This window comes from Erinaceus europaeus, chromosome 20 (assembly GCF_950295315.1).
Source record: "Erinaceus europaeus chromosome 20, mEriEur2.1, whole genome shotgun sequence".
NCBI classification, from domain to species: Eukaryota; Metazoa; Chordata; class Mammalia; order Eulipotyphla; family Erinaceidae; genus Erinaceus; species Erinaceus europaeus.
The window spans coordinates 50,091,140-50,110,171 of NC_080181.1; the positions used below are offsets into that span (position 1 = coordinate 50,091,140).

At 38.5% G+C, this 19,032-nt stretch overlaps 1 long non-coding RNA gene across 1 annotated transcript in view; it reads left to right on the forward strand.

Annotated features, from left to right (window-relative positions):
- The first annotated feature begins 14,181 nt into the window (after positions 1-14,181).
- The window catches only part of LOC132534929 (uncharacterized), a 129,613-nt gene continuing 124,762 nt past the window's right edge, over positions 14,182-19,032 (forward strand). The window contains exon 1 of the long non-coding RNA XR_009546690.1: positions 14,182-14,270. This is a non-coding gene — a long non-coding RNA (uncharacterized LOC132534929). The remainder of the gene's footprint in view (positions 14,271-19,032) is intronic.

Here is a 19,032-nt window from a genome sequence, read left to right on the forward strand (position 1 = left end):
TGCTGAGAAAAATAAGTATTATGGAGATATATGCTCTATCCAAACAAAGCCATACATTCAAACAGTTCTACTTGAATTTCCATTTGTTTTATGTGGAACTTGACATTCATAATCTAAAATTTTATAGAAGACCAGGAGGCAAAAATAGCTCAAATGATTCTAGAGAAATTTAAATATGGAGAAAGTACTATGACAATTATCACGAATTATTTTATTTCCTTTTTAATTGAGATATTATTTAGATACTATATAATTTGTCATTTAAAAATACAGACTCCGTAGTATATGTAAAAAGTTGCATAACAATTAAAACTTTTTAAAACTTATATCCCCCCTTTTAAAACTTTCATCCATTAACAGTTACTGTCCCTTCTTTCTGGCTCCAGTTGCAAAATTCAATAAGCATAGTACTTTATATAATTTCACACACACACACACACACACACACACACACACACACACACATATGAACAATACGAAACAATGCTCACTTAGGGAAATGACACACATTTCTAACATAGGCCTTGTGCACATCTAAAGTGCAAGAATTTAAGTCTGATAGTATTAAATGTTAGCCACAATCCACACTGGCAATACAAATAAAAAGCTGATCTGAGTCTCTGTGAAAAACACTTTAGCATTGTTTTTTAAATTATTTTATTTACTTATTATATAGAGACAGAAATCAAGAGAGGTGTGAGTGTTGGAGAGAAAGAACAGAGACGCCTGTAGCACTGCTTCACCAATGTGACTATCCCCCAACAGAGGTTTGAACCTGGATCTTGAAGCATTGCACAAGCCTACTCTGCCAAGAGCACCAACACCTGGCCCATAGTGGTTTTATTTATTTATTTATTTTTTATAAAAAGGAAACATTGACTAAACCATAGAATAAGAGGGGTACAACTTCACACAATTCCCACCACCACAACTCTGTATCCCAATCCCTCCCCTGATAGCTTTCCTATTCTTTAACCCTCTGGGAGTATGGAACCAAGGTCATTGTGGGATGCAAAAGGTAGAAGGTCCGGCTTCTGTAATTGCTTCCCCACTGAACATGGGTGTTGACAGATTGATCCATACTCCCAGCCAGTCTTTCTCTTTTCATAGTGGGGAAGGGCACAAGGGAAGCGGAGCTCCAGGACACATTGGTGGGGTTGGGAAGTCTGGTCGGTATCATGATAGCATCTGAACCTGGTGGCTGAAAAGAGAGTTAGCATACAAAGCCAAACAAATTGTTGACCAATCATGGACCTAAAGGCTGGAATAGTGCAGATGAAGAGTTGGGGGGCCTTCCATTTTGTAGATTGCTAGTAGGCATAATTTATATCCCAAAGGGCATGTGGCTGTACTAGCTTTTTTGTTTGTTTGTTTGTTTTTGCCTGAGTTTGAAATCTGATATGCAGGTGGATCCTAATTATTGTCTGGGGAGGTGGTGTCATGGCTGGCAGAAGGACCAGAAAGCTGGATTAGAGAAGAGAGTAGCTCCCAAATATGGGAAAGGTATATAAATATTGTTGACTATATAAACCCCATCGATTTGATGTGATCTGGGGCCCATATTCAGCTTAGGAGCCTATGTGACTTCTGCATCCCTGTAGCTCTGAGCTCACATTCTGTGGTCATAAGTAGGAATGTTCCAAGCTGCTCCAATATCAGGACCCATCTTCCTAAGGTGTAGCATAGAGTATATTGTCCATCCTCCCTTCGGAGGATGGAACATTCTCTACCATTGGTAATCCAAGTTGAGCTCAGGGTCCTATGGGGGCCCACAAAGGGGTCTGTTGTGTTGTTCCTGCTAGGAATGACCCTTAACAATGGAGAGAGGGATTTACTGGAGGTCTAGGTTCATCATGTCTGTTTGGGAATCTCAGAACTCTCCGAATAGGGCCCCAGCTGATGGGGTGGCCTGATAGTGACTAAAGAGTCATCCTTAAAGTATGCCAGTCTCTTGCCCTTATTCAGCTTTTGCAGTCCTTGCTTTGATGAGGTTAGCTTTGGAGTGAGTTAGAGAACTGTAATAGGAAGTAGGTGAGGAGGGTATCTAAGTCTAAGTAGACACTATTTCATTATGAACTTGATACTGACTCACTTCAGACTACTGTGTACTTTTGCTTTCAGGTATATATTTTGCCGTAATTTATGGATACATGTGAACATATGCTCTATCTTATGGGACCTGGTCTATATCTAGGTTTTGGGATTTTTTTATGAAGTGAACCTCCTAGAATGGAATTTGAAAATACTATGAAAGGAAAGGTCTTACCTGAGTAATGAGGCTGAAGGATTGACATTCCATGCCTGATGTCTCTAGACACAGTCTGAAGTGAAACATGCTAGGGTGGTACTCCTTGCATTCAATAGGTTGGGATTGGCGAGATACAATTATCATTTGGTATGAACTGAGAGAATCATGCAGGAAAGTGAGCCCCACCCTAGAGGTTCCAGGACTGGGGGAAATATAGGCTCTAAAGAGGAAGTGGGAGGTTCCTACTGTCTTAGGGTTTAAGAATACAATAGAGAGTTATTGCTATAATCATAGTATTGGGCAATTGGGTTAACTTTGAAAAATCCCTTTGTTAGGATTTGCTGTATGATACTCAACATCACCATAATTTATGTTCTTTTACATTATTTGTATATAGCTGTGCCACCCATTGTTTCTGTTCTCCCTGGTCTAAGTTTTATTTTTTTTTAAATTTATTTACTTATTTAAGAAAGGGGACATTAACAAAACCGTAGGATGGGGTGGGGCACAACTCACACAATTCCCACCACTAGATCTTCATATCCCATCCTCTCCCCTGATAGCTTTCCCATTCTTTACCCCTCTGGGAGTATGGACCCAAGGTTCTTGTGGGTTGCAGAAGGTGGAAGGTCTGGCCTCTGTAACTGTTTCCCCACTTGTCTAAGCTTTTAAGAGAGTCAACATATCAAAGACTCAGCCTATGTATTAAAAATACTCAGTCTGTGATATGAAAGGTTTGAGACATTCAATTTTTCCTGCCATATTAATTAAATAGTGATTTATATGATTAAATTGATAGGAGTGTACATAAACACCATTTCCACCACCAAAAGACTGTGTTCCATCCCACCCCTCCCTCCCTCCCTCCCCTCCCTCTCTCTCCCCCTGCCCCTTGAAGCTGGACATCCAACATCGACCCTCACCCTTAACTCAGGGTTTTTACTTTGGTTCCCTACTCCAAATTCAGTCAAATCCTGCTTTGAGTTTCCCTTTCTGTTATTCTTTCTCAACTTCTGTTTAAGAGTGGAATCACCCCATACTTATATTTATCTTACTGACTTAGCTCCAACCAAGATGGGTCAGAGAAAGTGGTTTTATTGTTCTTAATAGCTGAGTAGTATTCCATTGTGTATATATACCACAACTTTCTCAGCCACTCATCTGTTGTTGGGCACCTGGATTGCTTCCAGGTTGTTTTTTTTTTTGTTTGTTTTTTGTTTTTAGCTATTACAAATTGTGCTGCTATGAACATAGGTTTACACATTTCTTTCTGGTTGGGTTTTATGGAGTCCTTGGGATATATCCCTAGGAGAGGGATTACTGGGTCATATGGAAGGTCCATGTCTAGCCTTGTGAGAGTTCTCCAGACTGCTCTCCACAGAGGCTGGACCAGTTTACATTCCCACCAGCAGTGCAGAAGGGTTCCTCTGTCCCCACAGCCTCTCCAGCATTTGTTGCTGCTGTCCTTTTTGATATATGCCATTCTCACAGGGGTGAGATGGTATTTTAGGTTTGTCTTTATTTGCATTTCTCTGAAAATCAGCAACCTGGAGTAATTTTTCTTGTGTTTGTTAGCCTTTTGGATCTCTTCTGTAGTGAATGTTCTGTTCATATCCTCTGCCCATTTTTGGATGGGGTCATTTGCTTTTTTGTTGCTCAGTTTGCTGAGCTCTTTGTATATTTTGGTTATTGCTCTCTTGTCTGATATATGCCATGTGAAGATCTACTCAATTTCTGTGAGGGGTCTCTTTGTGTGATAGTTTCTTTGGCTGTGCAGAAGCTTTTCAATTTGATGTAGTCCCATTGATTTGTTTCTGCTTTAGTCTTCCTTGCAGTTCGGTTTGTTTCATCAAAGATGTCCTTGAGGTTTAGGTGGGAAAGTGTTCCACGAATGTGTTCCTCTTAAGTATTTGATAGTTTCTGGTCTAACATCCATGTCCTTGATCCATTTGTAGTTGATTTTTGTTTCTGGTGAGATAAGGTGGTTCAGTTTCATTCTTGTGCGTGTTTCAACCCAGTTTTCCCAGCACCATTTATTGAAGAGAGCCTCCTTCCTCCATTTAGTATTTTGGGTCCCCTTACCAAAGATTAGATGTCCATAGGTGTGGGGGTTTAGTTCTGGGCTTTCAGTTCTGTTCCACAGATCTGTGTGCCTGTTTTTGTTCCAGTACCAGGCTGTTTTGATGATGATGGCCTTATACTATAGTTTGAGATCTGGGAGTGTGATGCCTCCATTTCTGTTTATTTTCCTCAAGATTGTTTTGGCAATTCTAGGTGTTTTCTGATTCCAGATAAACTATTATAGTTTTTGTCCTATCCTCTTAAAGAAGCATGGTGGAACTTTGGTGGGTATTTCATTAAATTTGCATATGGCCCTGAGGAGAATATTTATTGTGATGATATTTATTCTTCCAATCCATGAGTATGGGATGTCTTTCCATTTCTTGGTATCATTTTCTATTTCCTTGAATAGTGGGTCATAGTTTTCAGTATATAAGTCTTTCACTTCTTTTTTTTTTTCCCCCTCCTCCAGGGTTATTGCTGGGCTCGGTGCCTGCACCATGAATCCACCGCTCCTGGAGGCCATTTTTTCCCCCTTTTGTTGCCCTTGTTGTAGCTTCGTTGTGGCTATTATTATTGCCCTTGTTGACGCAATTCATTGTTGGATAGGACAGAGAGAAATGGAGAGAGGAGGGGAAGACAGAGAAGGGGAGAGAAAGATAGACACCTGCAGACCTGCTTCACCACCTGTGAAGCGACTCCCCTGCAGGTGGGGAGCCGGGGGCTCGAACCAGGATCCTTACGCCGGTCCCTGCGCTTTGCACCACATGCACTTAACCCACTGCACCACCGCCCGACCCCCAAGTCTTTCACTTCTTTGGTAGCTTTATTCCTTGTTACTTAATGATTTTGCTGAACAGTGAATGGGATTGATTTCTGGATGTCTTCTTCAGATTTGGTGTTTTCATAAAGAAATGCCACTGATTTTTGTACATTGATTTTGTAGCCTGAAACCTTGCTATATTGCCTAACTTCCAGTAGTTTTCTGCTGGATTCTTTAGATTTTTGTATGTATACTATCATATCATCTGCAAATAGTGAGAGCCTGACTTCTTCCTTTCCATTCTTTATTCCTTTGATTTCTTTCTCTTGCCTGATTTCTATGGCAAGAATTTCCAGTATTATGTTGAAGAGTCATGGTGATAATGGACAGCCCTGACTAGTCCCTGATCTGAGGGGGAATGCTTTCAACTTCTGTCCATTGAGTATGATGTTGGCTGTAGGTTTGCTGTATATGGAGTCCACTATCTTGAGGAATTTCCCATTTATTCCCATTTTTTGTAGTGTTTTGAGCATGAATGGGTGTTGTATTTTGTCAAATGGTTCTCTGCATCTGTTAAGATAATCATGTGGTTTTGGGTTTTGCTTTTATTGATGTGGTGAATGACATTGATTGACTTAGGTTGTTGAACCAGCCTTGCATTCCTGGGATAAATCCCACTTGGTCGTGATGAACAATCTTTTTGATATACTGTTGTATCTGGTTGGCCAGGATCTTGTTTAGTATTTTGGCATCTATGTTCATCAGAGATATTGGTTTGTAGTTTTCCTTTTTGTTATGTTTCTATCTGCTTTTGGTATCAGGGGGTAATGTTGGCTTCATAGAATGTGGAAGGGAGTATTCCTGTTTGTTCAATCTTGTGGAAAAGCTTTAGAAGTATAGGTATTAACTGTTTCCTGAGGGATTTGTAGAATTTGTTTGTGAAGCCATCTGGTCCAGGACTTTTGTTGTTGGGAAGATTCTTAATAACTGTTTCGATTGCTTTGTCTGTGATTGGTGCATTTAGGTTTTGTAGTTCTTCTTGATTCAGTTTTGGAAGGACATATGTTTCTAGGAATTTTTCCATTTCTTCCAGATTCTCTAGCTTGCTGGCGTATAGTTCTTCATGGAAGGTTCAAATGATTTTCTGGATTTCTGTAGTTTCAGTTGTGATATCTCCTCTATCATTTACAATTATATTTATTTGAGTCTTCTCCCTTCCCCCATTTTTTTAAGTGATTCTGGCTAGGGGGTTGTCTATCTTGTTTAATTTTTCAAAGAGCAACATTTGGCTTCGTTGATTTTTTGTATGGTTCTCTTATTTTTGATGCTGTTTATTTCTGCTCTAATTTTAATTATTTCCATCCTTCTGGTTGCTTTAGGGTTCCTTTGTTCCTCTAAGTCCTTAAGGTATGCAGTAAGGTCATTTATTTGAGCTTTTTCTTGTTCTCTTAATTTGTGATTGTATGGCTCTGAGTTTCCCTCTCAGTACTGCTTTAGCTGTGTCTCAAATATTTTGATAGCTTGTGTCTTTGCTTTCATTTTTTTTCCAGGAACATTTGAATTTCTTGCTTGAGTTGTCTCTCTGACCCAGCAGTTCTTAAGCAGCATGTTGTTGAGTTTCCAAATTCTTTTTTCTTTTTTTTTTTTTCCTCCAGGGTTATTGCTGGTCTCGGTGCCTGCACCATGAATCCACCGCTCCTTAAAAAAACAAATCAAGATAAATATTTTTTAATTCATCATGACTTTTCTAACAACCCAACAAGTCGTGGTGTAATTACCCAAGTATTAGCCTTGCAAAATATAAATGCAATAGGAACCTTCCCCCAGACTTTGCATTTTAGAAAATTTCAGACAGGAAAGTTAAAAAATATGAACGTGTTTAACCTCCATACAAATCATTTATTGACAGGATTTTTACCTTAGCATAGTAAGTCCAATAGAGATCCATTACCATCTCAAATATGGCCAGTGACTGTTTCTCTAAGCTGACACTCGTGTTCTGTTGAACTGGTCCCATTAGTATTTGAGCACTTATTTTGTGGTAAGACTAATATCCAGCAGAACAAATTTTGACTACTATTCATTAAGCAGCAAGGCACACTCCTTTGATAGCATCACCTGGTTTTGCCAATTTACTGTCATTTTTTTTAAATTGCCTTCTGAGTTGCTGGATACATATCAAGCCTCAAATTTATCACAAATGGCTATTTCTCGAGAAATTTGCTTCCCTACAAAATCTGTCTGTGTTTGTTGATCTAATTTGATTCAAAATGGATACTTGCAGCTTCCTAGGTACATGTACTAGGTCTTTCTAGTTGAGTCTGGAAACTGTAGATGTTTAGTTAATACTTGTCCAATAGTGTTAAGTCTCAGGTGTAAAGTAAGTGTGTGTGTGTGTGTGTGTGTGTGTGTGTGTGTGTGTGTGTGCAGGAACAGAGCTGAAATGACCTATACTGAGGCCCAGCAAACTATCAGTAAACAGAAACCATACTTGATCTTTATCTCTCCACTTAAATGCAGATTGGACTCTGGTTTTCAAGGTTATCACCCTTGCCTGAGAGCTGAAGAGGTTTGAAATGCCCCTTCCAAACATAGTGGTTGACTTTCCAGCAGGACACAGGACCCTTCTCCCTGGCTTCCACTCTTGTCACCTACCCCTTGCAGAAGCCAGTGGGCTTTGGAGTGACTTCTGCTTCAGTGGCTGAAATGATTGAAGCTGACTGCAACACTGCAGGCAGGTCTCATAGCCATGAGCTCAGCCTAACTTCTGTAAACACTGTCCTCATGACAGCCTTCTCCTACCCCATCTGCAGCTGCAAAGGAATCCATTATTTCTCCAGTCTCAGGGGAAGGAAAAGGTCTCGGGCATCATTACTCCTAGGCAAATGTAACTGACTCCACCACATACTCTAATTTGCTTGCCATAATTATAGGTCGCTCACCCGCTTTGTTATTTCCAATTCCCTTCTCTCTCTCTCTTTTTTGTTCTTATCAATAATAAATGGAGCCTGTGCATCACACCACCATAATATTTAGATATTATGAAAATGCTAGTAATAATAAGGTAGCATCAGCAGCCCCCTGGTTTTATCAGCTGGTCAGATGCTCTATTAAGCAGCCAGTGAGGAGTTGGAGCAAATTGGTTATGTTAATGTCCTGTAGTACTTGGAAAAGATGAGTCACTGGCAATTAATTTTTTTCCAAGCTGCAGGCCGACAGGAAAATTTATATCCTCCCCCTCTATGGGATCAAGATCGGAGAAGGTGAGGTAGAAAAGTGAGCTTCAAGTAGCTTTCCAGGATCTAATTGAACAGGGCTAAATAAAGCTGGAGAGGAGAAGAGAGAGGGAAAGAGTACACCCGACAATGGGCTTCTCCATTCATTCCACTGACAGGGCTTTTGCAACTTAAACCTGTTTTATTAATTATGTTTGACATTTCCTTAATTAGTTTCATTTACATCCCATCAGCCCCTACCAGATGACTCTCCATACATCATTTTCCTAGAGGAGCATGATGCCTACAGAATTATAACAACGGTTTTATGTAACTTAAAGGAAATTACTGGACAGTCCTTACCATTTCAGAGTTTTACAGAAAAGGGCAGGGTATTCACTACATAATGTTTTTTTTCCTTCCCTGTTGAATTTCTAAGATATATATATATAGTGTATATTTATACATTAAGTGAATCCAAATTATATATGGATACATTTCAAGTTATTGTCCATCTGTAAGTTTTGTTAAATTAGAAAATTACTAAAATTCTTCAACACAAATAGCATTACATATAAGCCTGGTTAAATAGATATGGTTGGAGACATCTCAGGGATGTCTTGAGAGCTATGCCTGCTATTCCCTGTCATGATGTTCTTTAGCTGGAAGGGACTCTGTCATATAGAATGAATTATCATGGAACAGTAGTCTGTCCCTTATGAAAACTTGATGATAACATCAGCAAGCAAAATCCTTTTCCCTGAGTGTCTGTGACAGGCTCCTAGTGTAATATTTCTCACTATAAGAAGACAAGGCAAAAGGTCCAGGGGGAGTGAGAATTATATATGCAGAGATCCAGGTACAATCTGTGAAGCTTGCTCACTAAGCCTTCCATCTTCCAACAAGCCTGTCTACAGAGCCAGGCCCTGCTACCTAGAGCTTAGTTAAGTCCTCTAAGGGAATTCTTGCCTACTTTCTCAGGGAATGCTCTTGAGTCACCTAAATTCTCTAATCTTCCTCTCCACTGTCTACTTCTGCTCCTCTGTTGACTTAAAATAGCTCTTCAGCTTTGTTCTTGAACAGATATTTATTTTTCAGTTATCATTCAATTCATACATTGTTTATCCCTATTTTCTCCAATAAATTGTTTTTTAATATTTTACTTATTATTGGATAGAGACAGAGAGAAATTATTAGAGGGTAGGGAGAGATAGAGAGGCAAAGAGACAGAGACACACCTGTAGCCCTGCTTCACCACTTGTGAAGCTTTCCCCCTGCTTGGGGACCAGGGGCTTGAACCTGGGTCCTTGAACATTATAATGTGTGCACTTAACCAAATACATCAAAATACATCATCACCTGGCCCCTATTCTCAAATTCTAAGTGTATATATATATATATATATATATATATATATATATACTCCCTTTTGTTGCCCTTGTTTTTTATTGTTGTAGTTATTAATGTCATTGTTAGGACAGAGAGAAATGGAGAGAGGAGGCAAATATGGGGGGGGGAAGAGACACCTGCATACCTGTTTCACCGCCTGTGAAGTGATGCCCCTGCAGGTGGGGAGCCAGGGGCTCAAATCAGGATCCTTAGCAGATCCTTGCACTTCATGCCACATGTGCTTAACTCGCTGTGCTACTGCCCGACTCCCAAATCCTTGTACTTCTATGTACTGTTTTTATTTTCCTTCTTGTTGCACCTATATGGTGCTCATGGAATGCTGATGCAGGACAAGAGTACCATGTAATGCTTCTCTGTGCTCATGCAGATTACCTGGAATGTCAGCATGCACCAAAGCTCAGGAAATGTGTGATGAGAGAAAAGGATACCTTCAGAAAAAAAATTTTAAAAATCATTTGACTTATCATATCAACATTGCCATGAAGAATCATTCAGAAAATTTTCAGAGCACTGCTTTCTATAGGTGTGAATTATTTACCTCACTTGGCTTAAGCAGATACTAACAAAATGAACTACAGTTCTGTGTATATAAATGCCAGATAGTAATAACATGAACTATCATAATAAAAATGAATTATCATTTTTCTAGGAGTCAAACTTCACACACAGATATTTATTCACTTGCCATTCAAATTACACATTGTTTATGTCTGTCTCCAGTAAATTGTAATCCCTCTTGTTTCTATGTACTATTTTTATTTTCTTCCTTGTGGTAGCTAAGTGGTGCACATTAAGTGCTGAGATAATGTATTATTTCAGATACACACAACACAAAGCAAACAGTCTGTGACTTGAAAAGAAAGCAGACACCTTGAAAGATGTGAAAAAGATTTTGTTGTCACTAGGCTTCAATGCTCTGATCTGACATTTCTAGCTAGAAGAAAAGACTAAGGCAGAGAGACAGGGAAAGAGACCATAAGGATTGGAGGTCATATTCCATTTTGGGTCTTACACATGGAAAAGCAGCTACACTTTCCAGGTGAGCTACCTGTTTGACCCCAAGAAATAAAATCACTTCACAACTGAGAGAAGCTGGAGTTTGCACTGAAATTGGAATTTGACCAACTTGACTATAAAACGTTCTTCTCTTCACTAGCCTGTGGATTATTAACATAGTAAAAATTCGCTATGGTCCTATTTGCTTTGTAATTGCTCAGGTAGGCACAGAACCACAATATTGAACAGTGCTTATGATTCAGACTCAAGATGCATAGTCACAGCTATTATCTACTGAATTAATTTAATACATATCACATTCTGTTTTAAGAGTTTTACTTGTGTGGCATCAATGTCTCCATCCTGTCTACTTCAGATGGGAACTACTTTCTTATCCTACTTTATAGGATAAAAAGTCAGAACACAAATAATTCTGGTTACCAGTCAAGTTCTGCAACCAAGAAATCATAGCACCCTGATCTAACCTCAGGATGACTCAAAAAAAAAAAAAAATTCAGCAGTGACACCCATTCAAAAAATGGATTTCTCACCCATGTTGAAGCCACTGGTCCCCACCTGCAGGGGGAAAGCTTCATAAGTGGTGAAGTAGGGCTGCAGGTGTTTCTCTGTCTCTCTCCCTCTCTCCCTCCTGCATCCTTCTCAATTTCTGTCTCTATCCAGTAAATAAGTAATATTTTAAAAATGCATTTCTCTGTTGACAAAAGATATCTCTGAAATCTCTGTGGGTAAGCCCTTAGACAGCCCACTTGCTCTGTAGTTGCATTAAAAATGATGCTCCTGGCGCTTCTTACTGATGAGTCTTTTCATGCTATCGTTCTCCAAGCTAGCATAGCTCTTCTAGATTTCCTTCTTGAGGGATTAATGTTTTACAGTCAACCATAAATATAATAGTTTGTAAATGCATAACATTTCCCAGTTTTCCACTTAACAGTACAACCCCCACTAGGTCCTCTGCCATCATGTCCCAGGATGTAGCTCTTCTAGATTTTAAAGAACATGAACATAGAGGAAAACAAGCTCTCTTCCCTACCCCTGAAATAGTAGGTCATGAAGAGGTCCTTGTCTGTCACACTCACCATGTGCAGAGATATAAGTGTCACCCTCCACAAACCAGGAAGGTCCTTTTCTGTTCTGCTCCCCTTTCAGTAGTTCTCATTTGCATTTGTATGGAGCCTTAGAGAGAATACCTTTGACAAAGCTTCTTCCTGTAACAAGGACAGAGGTCAATTAGAAGACTACAAGGGTTGTGAAAAGTGCAGCTGAGTACTCAGGGTCATTAATGCCTCTTACTAGGGTCATGGCAGTGGATTTATCAATAGTCATCTCTAAATTAGGTAACTGTAGCATGCCTTTTTATGTTCCACATGGATTTTTTTTTTTTAAAACTTTATTTTACCTGATCGAATAGAGTGAAACTGAGAGGGAGGGGAAGGGAGAGAGACTTAAAGAAAAAACTGGAGACATGCTTCAACACTCCTGAAACTTTCTTCCTGCGGGTGGGGACTGGGGACTTGAACCTGGGTCCTTGTTCATGGTAATGCATGCACTTAACCACCATCTTGCCCTCCTCCTAAATATTTAGTGTTATAAATTCATCGCATTAAAATCCTAAGATATAGGGCTGGGTAGTGGTGCACCTAGTTGAGTGACATATTACCATGGGAAAGAACCTGAGTTTGAGCCCCTGGCCCTCACCTGCAGGGGGAAAGCTTTGAAAGTGGTAAAGCATGGCTGCAAGTATCTATCTCCTCCTTTCCTCTTGATTTCTGGCTGTTTCTATCCAATAAATAAAATAAAAATTTTTAAAAATCCTAAGATATTCCCTATCTTGTACTTGAAAATAGCTTTATTATGATGGATGAAATGAGACCTGATACTTGTCTTTTGATGCTTCAGAAATTGGTCTTAAAAAAATAAGTCCTATATATTTTCAAATACTACTTAAGAGCAATCTACACAATTACATTTACCTAAATGCTACACTTGTGGCTGACACCCATATAAATCTAGGTCAACACAAGTATTATCTAACTCATTCTTAGATCTCCTGTGGTAGTGTATCTGTAAATATTAGGTTTAATCACCAGGCATACTTGCAAAATAGAGACAGTAATATACCTACAGGGTAAATATTGCTAATAAAGGAGTAAGTAAGGCCATGAACATTGGTCCCCAGTAGTTTATATCCTACTGGGGAATACAAATAACATAAAGCATACATAATGGCACAAAAAAGTGAAATGAAGAGAGGAGAATGCTGGTACAGCAGGGGAGGCAAGAACAGCCGTGGGAGTGGTCAGGGAGGGAATACTCTGCCAAGGACAAAGTTGAGAAAGGGACATCCAAGGGCAACTACAGAGCCCTTCAGCAGAAAAGAGCTTGGTGTGTTGAAGGCAATGATGGTTCCACCAAAATGAGCAAGAAGATATGCAAGAAAATCTGTCCTAGCAAGAACATTGAGCATTAGTTGGGCATTGTTCTAAGCTCAATAGGAAACCACAGAGGATACATCTGTTTTATTTCAGAACAATTCAAAGTATCAATGTCAAAAGGATAGGATATAAATTAGAAAATAATTTCCATGATAATGAAAGTTTAATGCAATTTTAATTTTGTTTTGTTTAGGCTTGAAATCTTGTAAATAACTGATGAGAAAATACTGGGAAGAAATGTGTAGGGGCTTATAGGGGACTTATTAAAAATAGTTTTCTAGGGGCCAGGCAGTGGCCCACCTGGTTAAGCACACACACTACAGTGAACAAGGATCCAGGTTCAAGCCCCTGGTCCCCACCTGCAGGAGGAAAGCTTCATGAGTGGTGAAGCAGGGTTGCAGGTGTCTGTCTGTCTCCCGTATTCTTTTCCCCTCCCCTCACAATTTCTCTGTCTCCATTCAAAATAAAGATTAAAAAGTGCAAGGACCTGCCTAAGGATCCAGTTTGAGCCCCCGGCTCCCCACCTACAGGGGAGTCGCTTCAAAAGCGGTGAAGCAGGTCTGCAGGTGTCTTTCTCTTCCCCTCTGTCTTCCCCTCCTCTCTCCATTTCTCTGTCCTATCAAACAACAACACCAATAACAACTACAACAATAAAACAAAGGCAACAAAAGGGAATAAATAATATTAAAAAATTGTTTTCCAGGGATTTTTTTTCCTCTCCACCCCCAAAATCATTAATTGTATTCTTTAAGAATGTAGGAAAAGGTTAACATGTATTTCAGGTCCTATGAAAAAGCACACCTGATTGAGCACACACATGAGCATGTACATAGATCAAGGTTCAAGAACCTGGTCCCCACCTGCAGGGGGGGAAGTGTCAGGAGCAGTGAAGCACTTGCAGGTTGTTTTGTCTTTCTCCCTCTCTGTTCCTCTCTGTCTCTACCCAGTAAATAAGTAAAAAGGAATTCTAAAGCTCTTTGTACATGAATAGTAAGTTGCATAGTATGCTTTTGTTTTTATCATTAGGAAGTTGGGTCTGCAATAGTCCGTTTAAAAAATCGCTGAAGGAAGAAGAGAGATGTCCCTGTTCCCTTGGAGATACAGACAACTCTGGGAGCTGAACTGTAAGTTCACACTGATGTGTGCTTTTGTTTTTTTTTTACCCTTAACCAAAGTCCTTGGGATCACTGACTTCTACATGACCTATTATTCTTGAAATGTGAGATTCATTAACTTAGGACTCAATTGAAATTTTTAAGTGATTAACTGCTGTAACATTTTCTAGAAAACACTATGCTAGTTTACACAGGCCTGCAAAAGATCTGGAATATCATCAAATGGTGAAAAATCACAATATTTTGCTGTCAGATGCTGTCACATACTGTCAGAAAGCCTTGTGCGGTGGCCACCGTCAAGTTGAATCCGATTAAAAGATCAGCAAACAAGGCAGGTTTAGGGGTATTTGACCTCATCAGGGCTGTGCCTGCAAGTACCTGTCAGCAGTTCAGCTGTCCTGCATGGTGACACTATTGCTTATGCAGTTTGCCAGTGGACAAGCCTGATGACATCCTGCAGAGGAAACAACAGATCTTTGTGTTCAGTTTTCTATTTTCAAATACTGCTCAGCACTGCTAGGTTGGAACTTAAATGCAATTCCAATTACCAGTTCCACAAACAATGAATTATTCAAGATAAACTGCCCAGTTTTGCTGGAGCATGTGTATAATACGCATATGTTTGCTCCTATTTACACATATGTGGATGGAGGTGGAGAAATTAAATCAGCTCGTCCTCAGCTTATTAGAAATCCAGAGAGCACTATATCTCAAAGAAGCTAACCAGTATTTGCTAAGGTGTAGGGTTGTGTAACTCACAAAAACTTCATGGTTCCAGAAGTGCATGTGTATACGTTTAAAGTTTTTAAAAGCTATAAATAAGCCAAAATGAGAAAAGGTTTTTTTTAATCTTATAAATAAGGTAAAAAAAAAAAAAAGTTCCATGTAAAATGTATGTGGTGTGTTCAGTGTTCAGGAATGAGGTAGGTTAAACAGTGTAGAAACAAGTCTCCTCGCCCCCCCACCCCCATTGCTCAGGCTCAGTGTGACCTCCAGTAGTGATACCATATGTCACAATGTCTTAGGGTCAATAAAGTTAAAATTTCAGCCAACAAAGAGTCTCCATTTTCACTGTGGTTATGTGGTGAAAATATACACTTTACTTTCAGTCATGCTGCCCCAAGAATTTTCATATACTTGCCTTGGGTAAAAAATGAAATATTTTTGCCCTCTTTTAAAATGTTCACATTTCACAGAGAAAGAAAATTTAATCTTGCATAGTTAGAGCATGACAATTTCTCCATCTGTGAAAAACTACTCTGAAAACAAAAATATAAATCTTAACAAGAAAATTTTCATTTTTAACCCCCTCAATTTTTAAAGTCATCTTTTTTTACTGAGTTATAAAAATAGAGAGGAAAGTGGTCAGATAGCATAATGTTGGATGAATTTTCACAACCACCACAACTGCAGAATTATGATAAAGAATAGAAGCCCCCCACCTCCTTCTGCCAGTCACTAGCCTCACATCTCTGATTCTCAGAGTATTGGCAGCTTTGAACTACATGTGTATGAAATAACACTGTCGATATTTTTTGTCTGCTGTCTTTCACACAACATAGCTTGTGAATGTATTGATGCTGCAGAGTTTATGTTTCAAAACTGTACAGTATTTCTTTGACCAGTAAGACAGGTTTGTTTATAGGCTGTATGATGACATTTGGGGCTTTAAAAATAACATTTTTTCCATTGCAGACAGTAGTATTGTGATCATTTGCTCCTATACACAGCCTTAGTAAAGATGGAAGAGTTTTAGTAGATAGTGTTAAAAGAGCTAAAAAAGTGTCACCAGTTTACACTCCCCAGGGTGCAGTGATGGAAATTGTGTGTGTTGCATATATGAAGTCTGGGTTCAGTGCTAGGCCTCCTTAAACAAACATGTATTCCCAGTTTGTAGGTTTCAGTTATTACTCATCTTTGCCAGTACTTGACAAACTTAATCTTTTTCAGTTACTTGTTTTGATGGGTTGTACAGTGGCATCTCAATATAGTTTTGATATGTTTACCCTATAACTGATGGGTGTGATAGCTTTTTTATATTTATTGGCTACTTGGCTATCTTCTCTTGTAAAGTGTTGGCTCTAGTCTTTTTTCCAACTTTTCTGTTTGGTTATTCTAGTATTATTTTTGAATCTTGATTTTGTAGTAGTTGTTCAGTGCTTTAGAGTTCCACTTGTTGCAACTTTGCCCACCCAAAGATTGTGATCATACTTTACCATGGTATTTCCTAGATACTTCATTATCTTTGTTACTGCCTTTAGAACTTAAGTTGATCAGAAATTGTTAGAAGCTAGGGACAGGGTTCATTGTTTAAGAATATTAATTCAGTCTACTTGTTGAAAAGACTTCTTTGCTTCTACTATGGAGTCAAGTTTGTCATAATCCATGTGCCCATGTGTGTATTGGCTTATTACTGACCCTGTGTCCCTTATCTCATTTGTTCATCTCAGACAAATGCAGTGCTTTACTAAATACTGCCCATATAAAGTATCTTGAAATGCAACCTTAAAATCCTTGCAACTTTACTATTTTTAAGATTATCTTTGCTATTCTTAATCTTTTGAGTTGCTATATACATTTGGAAAAATTTTGGTTTAATTCCAAAGAGAATATTTCATGTTAAATGTAGTGGCCATGAATCTATAGGACATTTGAGGAACAGGGACATCATTATAGTAAGGAGTCTACCATCTGTTGGTACCACATACTACTCTAGTTTTTTAGGATGTTTAGATTTTTCTCAAAAATTAAAGTACTTTTAGAAAATTTATACATATTTTATTGCAATGATTCTTGAATGGTTACTTGTGATGCTATTGTTCTTAAATTTCATTTTCTAATTATGTATGCATATATGTGCCAATAAATTAATAAATTGGCATGTCATATTTACTTATATCTATTGATACTGATAAATTGACTGAATAGGTTGTTTTATAGTTTCTACCAGTTTTCTGTGAGTGTAATAATAGTTTTGTTTTATTTAATTGTAAATATCTATATAGTTTATTCTTGCCTTATTACACTGTCTGATATTCCAGTATATAGTATAGTGTTCAGTGGAGATAACCATAGCAGACATCCTTGTTGCAATCTCTTGATCTCAGTGGAATTTCATTGCTGAGTAAGAATTGTGCTAAAGATACTCTTTTTCAGATTAACCAATTTGTCTTCTAATCCAAGCTCATATGATTAATTGAATTTTTTAATCAACATTGGGTGTTAAATTTTTCTGAATGCATAATTTTATCAATTATGAAATGTTTATTTTCTTTTCATTTACTTATTTTTTAAATAAATTGTGGCTCTCCAAAGGAATTTTCCAACTATTTTTTAACCTGAGTATATTATTTCTAGTCATTTTTCTCTCTGTAGTAGATTATTTCCGTATCTATAAATCACAGTCTCTTCCTATTGTCAAGCTTTATTTTCAGCCCTATTTCTTGGTATACGTAAGATTCCAGGCTAGGTGCACATGACATTAGAGACCTTGTAGACTGTTTTCATTACCTCATGAGGACGTATCCTATTTTCTGGTAGGCAGCTATGAGAGGAACATAATACCTTATTCCAGGATACTACTTCAAGTAAAGTTTTAAGGCTTTTCTTTTTTAGAGTTATTGATTTAATATTGGTTTACAAAATTATAAGATAACGTTGGACAGTTTTCAACATTCCCACCACCAGAGTTCTGTGTTCTCATTCCTTCCATTGGAAACATCAGTGGTTCTCCCAAGGTCAAAATATGGGTTGACTTACTATTTCTATAACTATATTTTTGTCCATTTTTCCCTATGGTTCCTGCTTTCTCTTCCTTTCTAAGTCACACCTATACCTATTATTATTTCTGAATGCCTTTCCTTTTTCCCTCTTCTTTCTCTGTGTCCTGATAGAATTGGGGTACAGAGCCCTCTAGTCATCTTCCCTTAACAGTTCTCCCTCTCTGGGACTATGGGCCAAAATCCTTTTAAGGGTGCAGAAGGTGTGAGTTCTAGCTTCTGTAATTGCTTCTCTGTTTAAGTTTTTTAAAACTTGATCTACTGAGTTGTTGGAAAAGTCAGGAGATTTTTTTTCCTGCTTTTTTATGCAAAAAAAAAAATGTGTCCTGACTTTTCCTACAACCTAATATATGTGGTTTTACCTCTACTATATAGATATAGTTCTCAGATGAGCTGACGTAGAATAGTTGGGCTGCTTTTTAGGGCCTATCCTCCTTAGTGTGTCCTGGACTCCAATTTCTATCCTTCTAGTACCGTGAAAGTTCTATTCACTTTTTAGCTATTCTTTGCCTGGCTTGCTGGCAAGCTTGTCATGTGCAAATTTAGAACTGGCAAATTATTCACAGGGAACATGACACCAAATAATAAAATACCTTCACTCTATCTCACACACCCCCCCCCCACACACACACACACCCTCGCACAGGGATTATAGATTCTTAAATCCTAGCTACTTTGGCAAGTCTAATGGAGATTTCCTGTTTCCAGTTCCAAATAATTGTTGCAAGCTCTGTAGGTAGCCTTTTAGTAAGGATGGCTTCTCAGTTTCTTTTGTGATGGCCCAAAAGCCAACAAATTCCCTCAGCAAAAGCCAGGTCTGCAGACTGAACTCCTTATAATGCACTTTGCTTTTCCAAATCCTTTGCCCCTCAAGTATTAACTGTCTTGGACTCTCTTTAATTCCTTCAAATGAAATATAGTTGATATTTTATATCTGTGTAGCAGTTGTTCTTAATGGAAATAATGATGTACATCATAGCTGAAAGCAGAAA